Source organism: Mus musculus, chromosome 6, assembly GCF_000001635.26.
Source record: "Mus musculus strain C57BL/6J chromosome 6, GRCm38.p6 C57BL/6J".
Taxonomy (NCBI): Eukaryota; Metazoa; Chordata; class Mammalia; order Rodentia; family Muridae; genus Mus; species Mus musculus.
This window is the reverse complement of record NC_000072.6, coordinates 46769790-46786492: the sequence shown is the minus strand read 5'-3', so window position 1 is coordinate 46786492 and position 16703 is coordinate 46769790. Positions and strand designations below refer to the sequence as shown.

General features: G+C 38.8%; 1 protein-coding gene and 1 pseudogene across 1 annotated transcript in view; one reads left to right on the top strand and one right to left on the bottom strand.

Moving 5' to 3' along the window:
• Cntnap2 (contactin associated protein-like 2) overlaps window positions 1-16703 on the bottom strand; it is a 2241333-nt gene that overhangs the window by 514901 nt on the left and 1709729 nt on the right. The gene's annotated exons all lie outside the window — the stretch shown is intronic.
• On the top strand, window positions 7635-8139 carry Gm35931 (annotated as a pseudogene).

Sequence of the window (16703 nt, the reverse complement as noted above, 5' to 3'; positions counted from 1 at the left end):
GTGTGTCACTGTGGGTGTGGGCTTTTACATCCTAGTCCTAGCTACCTGAAAGCCAGTCTTCCACTAGCAGCCTTCAGATGAAGATGTAGAACTTTCAGCTGTGCCTGCATCATGCCTGCCTGGATGCTACTGTGCTCCTGCCTTGATGATAATGGTCTGAACCTCTGAACCTGTAAGCCAGCCCCAATTAAATGTTATTTTTATAAGAGTTGCCGTGGTCATGGTGTCTGTTTGCAGCAATAAAATCCAAACTAAGACATACCTCAATGAGGCTTAGAGGTTAAGTCTGAAGTTGTCTTTTAATATTCAGAGAATTGAGATATATCCAATCCAGAAAGGGCACCAAGATGCAGAACTAAGGGACCAAAATGATAGTGTATAGGTTCATTGGGCAATTTCTTTGTAAGATATCCTCTTCTGCTATAGTACCTCTTAATCAGATGATCTGGGCCACATATATATCTGGGCCACTACCTGGCATCTGAGTGCATATTGCTCATATTATGCAAATTCCAGGCAGACATTCTTTCTAGAATTTGTTATGACAGGAGATTGTATATAAATGCAAAGTCGAGAGAAACAATTTAAAGATAATTGTGAGAAAGGAAAAGTGGCATGAGGATTTACTGAACAAAAGGATCCTAAACACAGCTGGTTCCAAGATTCAGAAGCTGGTGCGTCTTAGACCAGTATTCTAACTTTCCTCAATACACAGAGACTGGTAAGAGCAAGTAACAGACCAGGAGTGAGGGGCAGAAAGAGTCACTTCTATGACACTTGTTTTGTGTCCCTAAATTGTTATGTGTCAGGCATGTTTGATTTAAGAGATTCATGCTGGTTACCCGGATGATTGGAAATGCAGAGTTGTTTCTATTTTGTTTCAAGGAGATAGAATTGAATAAAGTAGAAGAAAAGGAGAGACACATATGTTTATTATCCCCTCCAAATGAGGAAGGGGAGAGATAAATGAATGCGTGTAATCATTTCACAGTTGAATGAAGCAAAACCAACTCCAGAGCCTGTCTCAACAGCATCTTTTATCATCCCACATTGAAACGGTTGTTTTTATTTTACATTCCTATCCCAAAGTACTGAATACAAAGGATCTCACCTTACTAGTATTTTATCCACACTATCATCTGTCTCTTCATCTTCAGATGAACACCAACCTTCTAGTATTATCTTTTCAACTTGGATAACAGGGAAAGAGCCACTTGTCTCTAATAAACTTGGGGAAATAATGTAACAGGCATACACAACCACAGAACAGAAGATGGACTTGTGCATACAGATCAATGATATAAAATCACATCTTTTTATGTTTGGTTCTTAAAAAAAAAAAAGAAGATAGATTTTTCCTACTTTGCTAAAATGAGTCTTTATGTTTGACAATGTTATTACAACTATATATTTGTTGTTGTTGTTGTTTTGTTTTATTTATTTATTTATTTATTTATTACATATTTTCCTCAATTACATTTCCGATGCTATCCCAAAAGTCCCCCATACCCTCCCCCCCACTTCCCTACCCACAACTATATTTTTTAATGATATTATAAGGAACATAAGAAAAGTCTATCTATTTAATATTCTTTAGACTTTGGTTCTTATTCTCTCAATAACCATACCTTGATTTAGTTTTCCATGAAAGTAGGAAATTAAAAGATGATTTTATGAAGCCAAGTGAAGACTGAGAAGAAAGTGAGGGACATACCACAGCACCTGAAATAACCTGGCAATCTGCATGCCACAGTGTGTATATGATTCTAGAAATTTACATTCTGAGGAGAAGATAATGAAGTGAAGGAAGAAAACGTACTTTACATACATGGCATTTGGAGAGTTTTGAACAAAAGTAATGCACTTAATATTTTTCTACTGTATTAAATGAAAGACAATATTATTCTAAAATGAAGCTCAGATTTTACTTGTATATGCTATGACCAGAATTTAAAGGCAAAACACTGAATAGAGAACTCACTGGGCATTTATAATACTTCAAAAAGTCACTAAAAATATGAAGCATGATTCAACTTGTAACCTTAAATCATATTTCAAAGACCATCTCCCTCCCAGTCCTGTTTTAACATAATCTTGTAAACAATTTCAGCTACACAATTTTGACTCGCAGTTGTCCAAGAGGTGGCAGAAAATTCAATTTTGAGCTGATGCGAATAAATGCAGGGCTTTAAACACAGCTTTGGCATCTTTCGAGGGAGATTGAACTGATACTTTCAGATGAAATGAGCAGCTCTCCATGAGATCACCCATCGGACTGATTTCTAAACTGCATGGTCAAGGACTTAACTGCAACGTTTACTCAAGCCAGTTCTAAAACACATTAGCTAAATCATAATAAGAATTCTGGGACTTGCAAGTTTGAATACAGCACAAGAGGATAGAAGGCATCAGTATATCTATATGTATCTACAGCAGCTAAGTGTGGCTATCATAGCATCCTGGGACTGCCTGGGATTTCTGAGGATACCCAAATCTGAGGATGCCTAAGTCCTTGGCTATAATGGTACAAGTCTAACAGGCAAGGGAAAAGGAGGCGTCAGTGACTGTATGTGTATTTGACATGTGGTTGTTTACTGGAGGCGTGGTTTTATTCTTAGAGTGAAGGGTTATTCTTTGTGGTTGCTTATCAGAACACATTTTTTCTTTCATTTTGCTGTATTGTTTTTCTGATTCTCCATTTACATTGCCTGACCTTTATCATTTCCTTTTGCTTATTAAACTTAGGCTTTGTTTTTTTCCCATATCTAATTTCTTGAAGTTTAATGCTGGTTTATGATTTGAATTTATTTATTTATTTATTTATTTATTTATTTATTTATTTATGGTTTTTCGAGACAGGGTTTCTCTGTATAGCCCTGGCTGTCCTGGAACTCACTCTGTAGACCAGGCTGGCCTCGAACTCAGAAATCTGCCTGCCTCTGCCTTCAGGGCGCTGGGCTGTTTTTCGTCATGCCTGACACTGCCTGGATGGCCAGGAACCAAAGAAAGAAAACCGAGAGACTCAGGATAGAACTAAGTACAACTGGGAAAAAAAAGTCAATGAAACAATTTCTGCTATATCCATAGTTCAGTGCTTAGCTCAATTGTCATCAGAGGGTTGTCATCCAACAACTGATGGGTGCAGACACAGAGACCTACAGTCAAACATGAGGTGAAGCCAGGGGAAGCCAGTAGAGTAGAGGGAGGAAGTATTTACTGTAGAAGCCAAAAAATAGAGGACACTGTGAGAATGCCAGTCACAGAATCAACTAAGCAGGGCTCATAGGAAGTGTCATTAGAGAAGTGTCAAACATGGACCCTGTATGGGTCTGAGCTAGATCTTCTGCATATATCTTATAGTTGTGCAGCTTGGTATTCTTGAAGGACTCCCAACAGTGGGAGTGGGCAGGGCTGTTTCTGAGTCTTTTACCTCTCCTTAGGACTATTTTGCTCCTACTGGTTTGCCTTGTTTAGTTTTGATATGAGGGTTTATTGATAGTTTTATTGTAACTTGCTAGGCCAAGTTCAGTGGATATCCCTTGTCAACTCTGGGAAGATTGTTCTCTCTCTCTCTCTCTCTCTCTCTCTCTCTCTCTCTCTCTCTCTTGAGGAAAATGGAGGAGGAATGGTTCTGGGGGTGAGGGAAGGAGAGGGAGGGGACTAGGACGAGTAGAGGGAGGGGAAACTGTGGTTAGGGTATAAAATATGGTAGAAGAATCAAAGAAAAATGAAGATGTTTATTACTATAATTTCCACTCTGAGCCCTGTTCTTTTACAGTCCATTTATATTGCAAGATTCTATGATTCTGGATTCTTTCTAGATGTATTCATTATTGAAGAATGTATCATTTAGTTTTACATGTCTGTGCACGACTCAACTATCCATATTCATTCTCCTATGACCAAAGGAGAGACTAGTTCAAATTTATCTTAAATTTGTCAAGGCTTGCTATGTGACCTGTTATGTTCCCTTTTGGAGGATGCACTATGTGTCTTTGAGGATATATATTCTGCTGCCAAGGAGTCAGATATTCTGATTATGGTGCCAGATCCTTTCAGTGTGTATTTATTTCCTTATTGAGCTTGCTATTTTCCTATTTGTATGAAGTATCTACTTTTGGATGTGGCTATGGAACATCTCATGCTACCTTGTGTGTGTGTATGTGTGTGTGTATGTGTGTGTGTATGTGTGTGTATGTGTGTGTGTGTGTATGTGTTGCCTGATTGAACACATGACATTTTGCTAATAGTAGCCAGGCACACTTTCTTGAGAGACATCCTCCCCAGTCCTGGAATATCCTGGTACTATACGAATGTCTATTTTTCCCTGCAATTTCATCGATGTTTGATTTGTGTATGCAGGTGCACTGATGATGGGTTTGTATATTAATGTTAAGTATATCTTTCTGAGAATTGATCTGTTTAATCAATATATAATGTACTTTTGTCTTTTAAAGTCTTTTCTCATTTTTATGGAATATAGTTTTTCATACCATAATTTTCAGCCATGAATATTCTTATCTCTAAATTGAGTCTCTGATAGTAGAATATACTTGTTTTTGTTGTAGTTTTTTTTATTTTTAAATATCTAGTCATTCTACACTTTTGATTGAGGAACTTAGTTCATTTATATTTAAAGTAAATATACTGACATTGTACATGTTCTGCCTTTCACATCTTTTGGACTCCCTTTCCTCTCTTGCTCTTTTCATTTGTGTTTCATTGGTTCTTTGTTGTGATTTGCTTTAATATTTTTACCTTATTATTTTACATATTTTATATAGTGATTATTTATGACTGTTCAGATTTAAAAAGTTTATTCAATGTTGCCCCAAGAATAATGCCATACAACAGGCAGGACTCTCCCAAATTTAAGATACAACCAATTGGACAAGTCAGACATATGAGAATCACAGGCTTCTGCTTAGAAAGCTATTCACATAAATGTCAATAAAATACAAGTTCTGCAAGGCTCCAAAATCTACATCTTTCCTTGTCCTGGATCTAGCCAAGAGACTTTTCTTATCCTTTTAACTATAGTCAAGGCTCACTAAGATTCTCCAGAGACAATTCATAATTTTAAAGTTTTTCCCTAATGAAGAAAATAAGTGAATAAGTCACCTGTATCTATTTGTTTGCTATTGCTACAAACAGATTGCACAGGCTTAATAGTTTATTTAGAGGCTTATTTAGCTCAGAGCTTTGAAGCCTTGTGCTGGAATCTGGTCATTATCTACTTAAGGCCACCTTGAGTCAAGGCACACAGAAGATGTCACATGGAAAGACAGAATGAACATTCTGTGCTGGCTTTTGTCGCTCCAATCCTTCCTCTTCCGTTTCTCTGAATCTCATTGTCTTCTTCTACAGCCACTAATGCAACCATGGACTTACCATCCTAATGACCTCACCTAATACTAATTGTTTTTCAAAGGCCTTATGTTGGTTTTGATTGTTCTCAACCCACTTTTAATAGGGTTTCCTAAATACTTTAACCTCCCTTCTATCCTACCACCCACCAGAGACAGTGGAAAAGAAAAGTTATTAGGACATGGGGAGAAGTGGGTCTGTTTAGACATTGTTCTTTGGAGTAAATCCAATATGTAGTGTCTGGAAATCAGCAGTACAAGTTCTTGGGGAATCAGCAGTGACAGCTCGATCCATTTGCAAACACTTCACAAATACACCAGCAGTAAAGTTCAGTAGTGTAAGAATAGCAAACACAAATCAGTAGTGGTGAGACGACCTAGCAGAGACAGCCAGGCCTCAGACGAATTGTTATGAGTCAGCTTGAGTGATCAGGACCAGCTGAGATGCCAGAAGTTCTTTGCTGTGCCTCTCTCCAGGAACTGAAGATCAACAAAGGGATGAGACCAACAAAGCACTGTAAAGCTAGCTAGCTGTGCAAGCCTCAGTCAGTGTCCATTGAATCCTATTTATACTCCCTCCATATATCACATGTCCTCCCATGGATCTTGCCTACCACATGAGTCTATCTTAAAAAAAACCCCATGAATCTGTATCAGCTGACATAACTCTGCCAATCAGCTCAAGTCTGAAGAAGCAGCAAGAAGCCACAGCACATCACCAGAAGTTACTTTGGATGTGTTTTTCTCTATGGAGTTATGACAAACAAAGCTCAACAATGCAATGTAAGGTGAACCAATACATGTGAAGAATCCTTTATCACATGTCCTTTCACATGCTTGTATTAACAAAACATCCTCTCACTTGTGTCTGCTTCAGGAAGACACCACTTCATATGTCTGCCCCAGCAAAACACCATCTGAAACAACAGACTTTCCAACAAACCCAAACGTTTCCACTTTAGCCCTAATTATAACTTTGGGGATTATTTTCAAACATTTGAATACTCTGATCTAGGCATATTGGCCATGAAGAATTACCCATGAATATAAGCAAAATCTAACAGTGTTTACCAATTTATATATCTTTTCCACATTATTTAATTATTTGTTATTTTTTTCTGAGTTGGAGATCTCTTGTAGCCCAGGTTAGCCTCAAAAATCTCTATGTAGCTAAGGATGAAATTGAATTCTGCATCCTCCTGTCTGCATCTCCAGAGAATTCATTAGTTACAGGTATGTATCACTCATAAGTAATGTTTCAAATTACTTAGGTTAACCCGTTGTCTTAGTTAGGGTATTACTACTGTAGACATCATGACCAAGGCAACTCTTATAAGGACAGCATTTAATTGGGGCTGGCTTACAGGTTCAGAGGTTCAGTCCATTTTCATCAAGAGGGAACATGACAGCATCCAGGTAGGCATTGTACAGGAGGATCTGAGAGTTTTACATCTTCATCTGAAGGCTGCTAGGAGAATACTGACTTCCAGGTAGCTAGGATGAGGGCCTTAAGCCCACACCCACAGTGACACACCTACAAGGCCACACTGGCTCTTTAGGAACTTGCTGCTAGTATCACTGGTTCTTTCTTTTGAATGCCCTACACTTTTGCATTCTTAACACCAAGAAATTGAGTTTTTCTAAGACCTTACATTTTGATTTGTAGCTAGTGCTTGGGCTCTAGCTGGAATCTTGATGTTACACTCCTTTCATCTGCAGGGATTTACCACTACAGCCATCCTGGTTGCACTATAGTTACTTCTGAACTGGGAAACTGCCCCTCCCCCTTTATTCTCCTTTGTACTTATTTTAAATATTTAAATTTTAGTAGTTAAACATAGCTTAATTTGGCCCATAAAATGATACTGACGATACTGCAAGTATGAAAAGCAATGTCTTAGTGTTTAAGAGTCTGAAACTATTGGTCTTTGTCTAGCTGTTCTTCTGAAGCTCAAAACTTGTCTTATTCCATAGTATTCAAAATAGAATTCATTCCATGTTTCTGAGACTTAGATTAAGGCCAACTTCTTTTGTTAACCCCCCTAAGCTATAACATCTTTGGTATTTCAACTATCATAGCAATGATGTTAGAGGCTCTCCGTTTGGATATAGCAAAAGAGGGGTGTGATTAACAGACTGCTCATGGTTTCAGAAAGTACATCATTTTCTAGTTTCTTTGCTTAAAAAAATCTTCTCTCAAAGATCTCATGTAGTGAATAAGGAAGCCAGGAGTGGGCCTACCTCCCCTTTTCTCATGCTGCCAGGAAGATGGTAGACATTCAGACGGAACATGCTTACCAAATGCAGTCTACAATCTTTCAAAACAAGAAGCATGTTTTGTTGGGAGAAACTGGCAAGGAAAAACTCCCTCGGTACTGCAAAAACCTGGGTCTGGGCTTCAAGACACCCAAGGAGGCCATTGTGGGCAGCTATATAAGACAAGAAATGCCCCTTCACTGATAATGTCTCCAATCAAGGAGATGCAGAGGACCATTGTCAACCACCAGGACTATCTCCATTACTTCTGAAAATACACTCACTTTGAGAAGTGTCACAAGAACAAGTCTGTACACCTGTCCCCCTTTTCCAGGGATGTACAGATCAGTGACATTATTACTGTTGGAGAGTGCAGCCCCTCCCTCCCCCGTGCAAGACTGTTCGACTCAATGTACTCAAGGTCACAAAAGCTACTGGCACCAAAATCAGTTTCAGAAGTTCTAAGGGGACTCTGGCCAATGCCCTAGAACAGATAAAGTTATTTTCCAACTTATAAAAAGATGTTCTCTCTAGGAAGTGGGAAAATTTAAACCTTTTTTCTTTATCAGTTTCAAACAGAATAATAAGTGCACTTTCCACTTGCTTTTGGAGTTTCTCCTCTTTCTAGTATGTGTTGGTCCTTTATTGTCTTATTGTGGTAAATATTAAGCTAGAAAAAAATCCTGTGATGATTATGTAGCAGCTGACTTTGGAAATGAATGTCAATTTAAATTGGCTTCTCTGGCATTTATTAGTAATTCAATTTTATTCTGTGTAATTATGAGATTATAAATAATTCAAATTAGAGTAGAAATATAGTGCTCAGACAACTCCAGATCATCTCTTGTACTTTCAGATATGTCAACCTGTCTTAAAAGCCAAGACTTCATTGTCTTGTTACATAAATTATAATCAATAAAGTATTTTAAAAACACTACTTGTTTTCCTCACTTGAATCTCTGTGCTTTCAGTTCGCTCTCATAAAATCTGTTTTCCTTTTTATTGTTGACATTTATCCCTAGTTCTTAAGATGATCTTTGGAATAAGGATTATAATGACTTCTCCTGGAATATAATTTGTATAACAGTCAATCAAATGTAATGCTGTTTTAACATGGAGAGGGGAGATTTTTGGTTAAATCAAAGTGATTTGAAGTGTTTTGCATGTGAACAGATGGTGACTTTAATCTTCCTTGCATTCTGACTATTACTAATACCTAACTATTGGTAATATCTAACTATTAGTAATCTCTCTGGTCTGTGACTATCAGATCATTAACAAACTCAAGAAAATATGTCATGGTATTTATTAACCAGCAGCAATCAAACGTGTTAGATGAACATTGTCAATTTCCTGGGGTCCTTTTTACATTTATTGTGGGGAAAAATGTTTCCATCATAATCCTATTATGAGTTCACTGAATTTCTAAAGCTGAATCTCTGGGATTATGGTATAAAGCATTTGCTTTTGGAAGCCATGCAGGCTTCACGAAGTCTCCCTAGTTTCTCTGTGGTGGGAAGAATGCAGAGGTTCACAGAGGTGACAAAGCTGTGGGTCTCTTCCCTCTTCAATTCCTAAGGCCCCATTTAAATATTTTCAGTTTGGAATATCTAACTAAAATCACATTTGAGGAAAATATATTCAGTTCAAAAAACAGTGACACCTGACAAAAACATTTTAAGTAAAGAATAAATATATTTTTCTCCAATGCCATTATTTATTCTTTCCAGTACAAATTAGCATTTTCCACCACTAAAATAAAATATATCTACTCTGGAAAGGGTATATACTTTGATTACTACTACATGGCATTCTCTAAAAGATAGAAATGTGGAGAGAGTAAAAAGACAATGATTGTCAGGTACAAGGGGAAAGAAGGGTAGACAATCAGGACAAAGGATTTACAGTGCATTGAAGCTATTCAGAGAAATAGAATACACACACACACACACACACACACACACACACACACACACAGTTTTTTCAAGATAAAGTCTTAGTATACATCCTAGGCTGGATTTGAATTTGTGATCCCCCTTGCCACCTTAGCATCTAGAAGGCCATCACTACAAGGGTTGTGAACTACCATGTCTGTTCTTACATAACTATGCTTATCAAAACCCATAGAACCCTAAATAAAAAGCATGAACCCTAAAGTAAGCCATGGTTTTTGAGTGATAACGATGTATCAGTTTACTTTTCTCACTCTTGTAACAAACATATTCTGGTGGTGTATGATGACAGTGGTATAAGTTGGGTTTTTTGTGTGTATCATCAATTTGTATCATCTTTGTATCATCCATTTGAACCTACAACTATGCTAAAAGTTAGACAATAAAAAACAGAGCATAGCTGTACTATTAAATGAACAATAATCAACTCATTAGAATGTATTATATTTCCAAAAGTTTGCTACTGAATGATGTCACCTATAGCCTGTCGTGTCTGTTGTATATGATCATTTCACTGTGGTCTTGAACCAGAGTTGCTTTGTTCACCCTCAGGGTGATTCATTCACTTCACATGGGTGATTCATTCACATTCTCTCTATAGGGAGGAAGGGAAGGGAAGCCTAAGGATAGGGGTATATAGGGGGGTAGAGATTTCTCAGAGAAGACTTGTGATCCTCTGCCTTTAAGTTTCCCTTGATTCTTATAACTCACCAAAGGCAATTCATTGTTTCATCAAGGTAGCTGTTGATAGTATCAGTTCATTAGTTGGTGATTTCCTCTTTATCTGGGTGACTAGAAATAGACTCCATAGGAAAAACCATGCAATATACTTAAAAACGAAATAAACTATAAATCAACGGTAGAGGATCCTCTAGGACTGTACAGTTATCAGGAGTGTATATACTTTGGAGTGTATATTTCCATGGAACAAGGTCCATTGTTCTAACTGGTATAGGAGGACAGCTGAGGGATTTGAAATTTCAGTTTAAGAAATTTTCTAACAGTCATGAGATTATTAGGGAACTCAAGGTACTGGAAATGGAGTATCTTTTCTGTGGTGATAAAGAATAGGTTGAACAAGTTCACTAAATATTAGTTAATGGAAGAAAATAACTCATCAATAGGAAAACTACCACCACTACCACCAGCAGCAGCACCACCATCACCAAAAACAGCACGAACCATTTATTTGTATGACTCTTCCCTTGGAAAATGAATAGAGCATGAAAAGCACTGCTATGGATTGAATATAAATTGTCTCTCATAGGCTTTTGTTTGAGCAATTGGTCCATCAGTGGTATTTTGAAAGGTTATAGAACCTTTAGGAAGTGGAGACTTCCTAGAGAGGTATGTCCCCAGAGGTGGGCTTTAAGGTTTATAGACTGGCCCTACTTTATGTTCTCTCTCTGTTTCCTGAATGTGAATGAACTGTCATGACAGCTTCCTGCTCCTGCTGCCATTTCCCCACTTATTTTTGTCAGGCTTTCCAAACTTTGATGGGCTGTATGCCTTTGGACCTGCAAGACAAAACAAAGCTTTTCTCCACACTTTCCTTTTTATAACCACCATGCATTTGTAGAAGATCATGCGGCAATTTGAGCTCTCTGGAGGAGGGTATGAAGCTCAGGTACCTTGTTCAGAAGGTCTTGGCCTGACCCTTCAAAAGCTGCTGTGATAGCATTAGCATCAATGGTGGATTTCTCCTAAAATCGACTTTACATGATGAACATGATCTGAATATAGGGATTGAATACAAAACCAATGGACACATTTCCAAATGAAGAGGCCTCTCTTAACAAGTAAGATAGGCTGTTCTGCAACATTGTTTCTCTTTTCCTCAACAAATTGCTTAATTTATTTTCCTTCTGCCTTCATTTTTCCTTCAATATTTGTAATTTGCATGGACATGCATATTTAAAATGTAACAAGAATTCAGTGTGATCCTTGTAAATGCTTTCTATACTAGAAATATATACTGTGGATGGCTCACGATGGAGATAATTTGAATGCTGCTAATTAGAATTTGAAAGACTCATTTTGGACAATTTTCTTAGGGGTTCTTAGAAGTGTTTACAAGCTTGACTTCATTTGCAAAATATGCACTCTAAAATTCTGCCCCAGGTCTCCCTGTGATTTTGTGTTCTCATCATGGAATTTCCCTGTTCACAGTGGTATTCAGTTCTTGGGCACAGTAAGAATGCTTGTTGAATAGCTCTGTCTTCTTTTTGTCTATTCAACCCACAGCTCCACTCATTACTCACAAACTCCAGAAATATGAGGCTAAGAAAACTACTTAGATATGGCATAGGAATATGAAACTTCACAAAATTCAATGGACAGATTTAGTATTCTTATTTTAAAGCTAGAGAAATGAAGGTGAGAAAAATTAAATAATTTTGCAAAGTTTGCAGCGATGGTTACTGTTAATTGTCAACTCAACAGGATCTAAAGCTATCTGGGAGATGGGCCTCTGGGTGTGCTTGTGAAGGATTATCCTGATTAAGTTAACTGGTGTGGAAAGATTTCTTTTAACTGAGGGTGGGATCATTCCCAGGGAAGGGGTCCTGTATAGTACTAAATGGAGCAGAAAGTGACTTCAATGCTATCAGTCATTTTTTTTTCTACTTGACTATGAACACAGTCACAACCTGCTTCAAGATCCTGTTGCTGTAACTCTTTGCTATAATGGTTTGTGATCTTGAACTATGAGACACAATTAACTCTTTCTCCCTTATTTTGCTTTTGGTAGAATATCCCATGACAACAACAGAAAAAGTATGGAAGACAGTTATATTGCCTATAACTAGTAGAAATGGTCATCTATTTCTGATATTGGTCATATGGAGAGTAAATAGGTAGATAGATAAATGAAGAAAAAAATCACTCTTGAAAAGTCTATTTGACAATTGATGACAGCATTCCTAAGGACCTTGGGAAATAAGATAGCTCCCATGAAATATAGGAAGCTGACTAAACATCCCCTAAATAATCACACACACAAAAACAAAAACAAAAACAAAAACAAAAACAAAAACAAAAACAAAAATGTTTGTAACTTTCCAGGCAGTATCCTACTTATAAAGGCCCTTCGATAAGCAGACTCAAGGTTGTGTGTCTCATGAAGAGTATGGCAGTTACAGTTACAGACTAAGAATAAGAATGGTTGGAAAACAGGCTGATGTCATTCTCCTTGAAGCAAGGCTACCTGGCTGAAACTCCCAACATGCTCACCCCATCTCTCTGAAGACTGTTAGATGTTATAAAACTAAAACTATGGACAGAGCCTCATTAGTCAACCATTTCTCTGCCTGCCCATAAAATAAAAGATGATTGGTGGACTAGGTACATGAAGTCATAATAATAAAGGCAAGATGATCAGCAGGAGACAAAATAGTGAAACCTTTCAACCACCCAACCTTGAGTACCTCCATGAAGGTTCTACTCCTCCAGTTGTTGCTGGACTCATAGGGCTGGACCATTGAATAAGCGATGAATGGTTCTGTCAATTGCAGTGTATAATCTACATGAAGGAGGCCTGATGATAGATAAAATTGAATCCCCTTATTTGGTTGGTCAGCAGACTAGCACAAAGAAAGTCCCATTCCTCTCCTCTAAGCTTTAGTGCTCCTGGAATAAGCAAGCAATGGAAGGTCTGGAAACACAATTCTGGCCATTTTGGGGGCATGCTTTTCAAGTTTTCTGCCAGGCCATTCTATCAGTCAATAATATACTATATTAAACAATATATTATTAAACCAACATGGAAGAAAAATCAAGTTGCTTGGAGTCTTTTCAGTGTCTTACCACAGCAGAACAGCCACAGCAAATTGACACACACTAAACAGTAGAGTTTATCATCCAAATGGTCCATGAGACAGAACTTTGCATGAGTTGGCTAGACTAAAGTTAAGTTAGTGTCAAGGCTGTATAAAATCTCTTAGAGATAGTATGCTCCCCTGCCGTTTTTAGCTACTGCAGGCTGCCTGCATTTCTTGACTTTTGCCCCTTCCTTTACCTTCAAAACTACCAAGGCAGCATCAGCATGTCAAGGATTATATTGCGTGTGTGTGTGTGTGTGTGTGTGTGTGTGTGTGTGTGTGTGTGCATGTGTGTACACACACACACACACGTGTGCATAGTTCATACATGTGTGTCTGTATGTGTAATAGGAATACAGTATACCCACAGAACATATGTGTATAGTCTTGTGTGAAAAGTATGTGAAGGTATTAGTTACTTTTCTTGTTATGACAAAATACTTGACAACAACAACATAAGAAGAAAGGCTTGGCTCACAGTTTGAGGATACAGCCCGTCATGGCAGGGAAGTCATGGGAGCAGGAGCACAGGACAGCTGGTTGTTGCTTATTCAGCCAGGAAGCAAAGAGAGATGAAGGCCAATGCTGTCCAAGACTCCAGCCTGGTGAATCTTCCTACCTCAAACAATCTAATCAAGGATATCCCTCAAAGGTTTGATTTTTAGGTGACTTTACTTCCTCTCAGTTTAACAATCAATATTAACATTCACAGCAACTTAAGGATGGAAGAATTTATTTTGGCTCACATTTAAAGGTACTTCTGGAAAAATTCAACCTCACTTGAGATCAATGATTTCTAACCACACACTAGAAACATCATCAACCTGATCATGTTTATAAGAAGCCAGCTCTAGAAGACTGCAGGTCTAGACAGAGGAATGTCATAAGGGACTATCAAGGTGGAAGTTAATTTGCAGAGTTGTCGCAGCACTATCATTCATAACTGAAAGGAAAGTTGAGGTGATGAGACAGACAGGGACCTGCGGGAGGAGACTGCTTGGAAACAAAGTGTAGTTTGGTGCTGTGTAGGGCAATGATGGGCTTGAGAAACTGCAAGTGTAGGGGCATCAATCGGAACATACTCAGGGACAGTGGGAGGAGGTGAGTGGCCTGATGGAGAACATGGGGCGATGAGTTTCAGCTACAAGGACTTTCAAGTCTCAGGGAAGTAAGAGGAAACAAACAGACTGCATCTACACCACCCAATGATGGCATGTTGTAAAGCTTCCTCTTGGCAGTTTTATTTAACACAGTGACATTGTGTGTGTGTGTTTGTGTGTGTGTGTGTGTGTGTGTGTGTGTGTGTGAATGTATGTGCAGTATCTTTGCACACATACATGAATGTCTATGGAAGCTAGAAGACAATCTAGTGTGTCATTCTCCCTAACTATTTTCTTTCTTTTGTAGGTAGGGACAGGGTCTCTTATTGGTTTGGGTATGGCCATGTAGACTAGGCTGGCTTGCCAGAAAGCCTTATGGATCTCCATGTCTCTACCTTCTCAACTCTGGGAATCTAAGTGCCACCACACCTTGCTGCTGCTGCCTCTGCTGCTGCCACCACCGCTGCCTCCTCCTCGTTCCCCTTCCTACTCTTGCGTCTGCTCCTCCTCATCCTCCCCCTCCTTCTCCTCCCACCCTCTTCTTTCCCATCACCACACAGGTTCTAGAGACAAAATCAGGCCCTCATGCTTGCAAACTAAGCACTTCACCAACTGACCTATTGTTTTAGCTTCAACATACTTTTTAATTTTGTCCTGTGTGTGATTGATTTAAGGGCCAAATGTATTTTGTTTCTTGGACCATATAACAGATCTCATGGAGTAAACTAAGAATAGGAAATAAAGGCTGTCCTCTGAATGTTTTCTTGGCTTATCCTTCTGTTTCTCTCAAGATGACCACATCATCTATTGTACTCCAGTCCATTTAATATTCAGTTACTAGGCTCCATCTATTTCCAGAACCTGTGGCGTTCTGAGCAGCTGATAGATGTTTGCCTGATTCTTCTCTCTCTCTCTCTCTCTCTCTCTCTCTCTCTCTCTCTCTCTCTCTCTCTCTCTCTCCTTGCTATCATCAATATTACTTTAGGCTGTGATCAAACCATATTGACATTTCGCTGACATCTTTCTGAGGTCCAATTACCTTCTTGTCATGGTACAATCCATGAAGTGTCACAAGGGTTCTATGCCGTGCAAGTCTATGCCCGAGACAGTACATTATATATCATCTTTTCTGCTTCTTCTAGAAACTGGAGAGACATTTCCCATCTCTGTAGTTAAGGGATGTTTTAGTTCAGTGCTGAGGGAAGCACAGAGGCTTGAGAGCTGTAGCATCTCACTCTTGCCTGGGTGAGCCCCTTTGGTACACTCCACATCCCAGTGTGAATTCTTTTTTTTTTTTTTTCCATTTTTTATTAGGTATTTAACTCATTTACATTTCCAATGCTATACCAAAAGTCCCCCATATCCACCCACCCCCACTCCCCTGCCCACCCACTCCCCCTTTTTGGCCCTGGAATTCCCCTGTACTGGGGCATATAAAGTTTGCAAGTCCAATGGGCCTCTCTTTCCAGTGATGGCCGACTAGGCCATCTTTTGATATATATGCAGCTAGAGTCAAGAGCTCCGGGGTACTGGTTAGCTCATAATGTTGTTCCACCTATAGGGTTGCAGATCCCTTTAGCTCCTTGGCTACTTTCTCTAGCTCCTCCATTGGGAGCCCTATGATCCATCCATTAGCTGACTGTGAGCATCCACTTCTGTGTTTGCTGGGCCCCGGCATAGTCTCACAAGAGACAGCTACATCTGCGTCCTTTCAATAAAATCTTGCTAGTGTATGCAATGGTGTCAGCGTTTGGATGCTGATTATGGGGTGGATCCCTGGCTATGGCAGTCTCTACATGGTCCATCCTTTCATCTCAGCTCCAAACTCCGTCTCTGTAATTCCTTCCATGGGTGTTTTGTTCCCAAATCTAAGGAGGGGCATAGTGTCCACACTTCAGTCTTCATTCTCCTTGAGTTTCATGTGTTTAGCAAATTATATCTTATATCTTGGGTATCCTAGGTTTGGGGCTAATATCCACTTATCAGTGAATACATATTGTGTGAGTTTCTTTGTGAATGTGTTACCTCACTCAGGATGATGCCCTCCAGGTCCATCCATTTGGCTAGGAATTTCATAAATTCATTCTTTTTAATAGCTGAGTAGTACTCCATTGTGTAGATGTACCACATTTTCTGTATCCATTCCTCTGTTGAGGGGCATCTAGGTTCTTTCCAGCTTCTGGCTATTATAAATAAGGCTGCTATGAACAT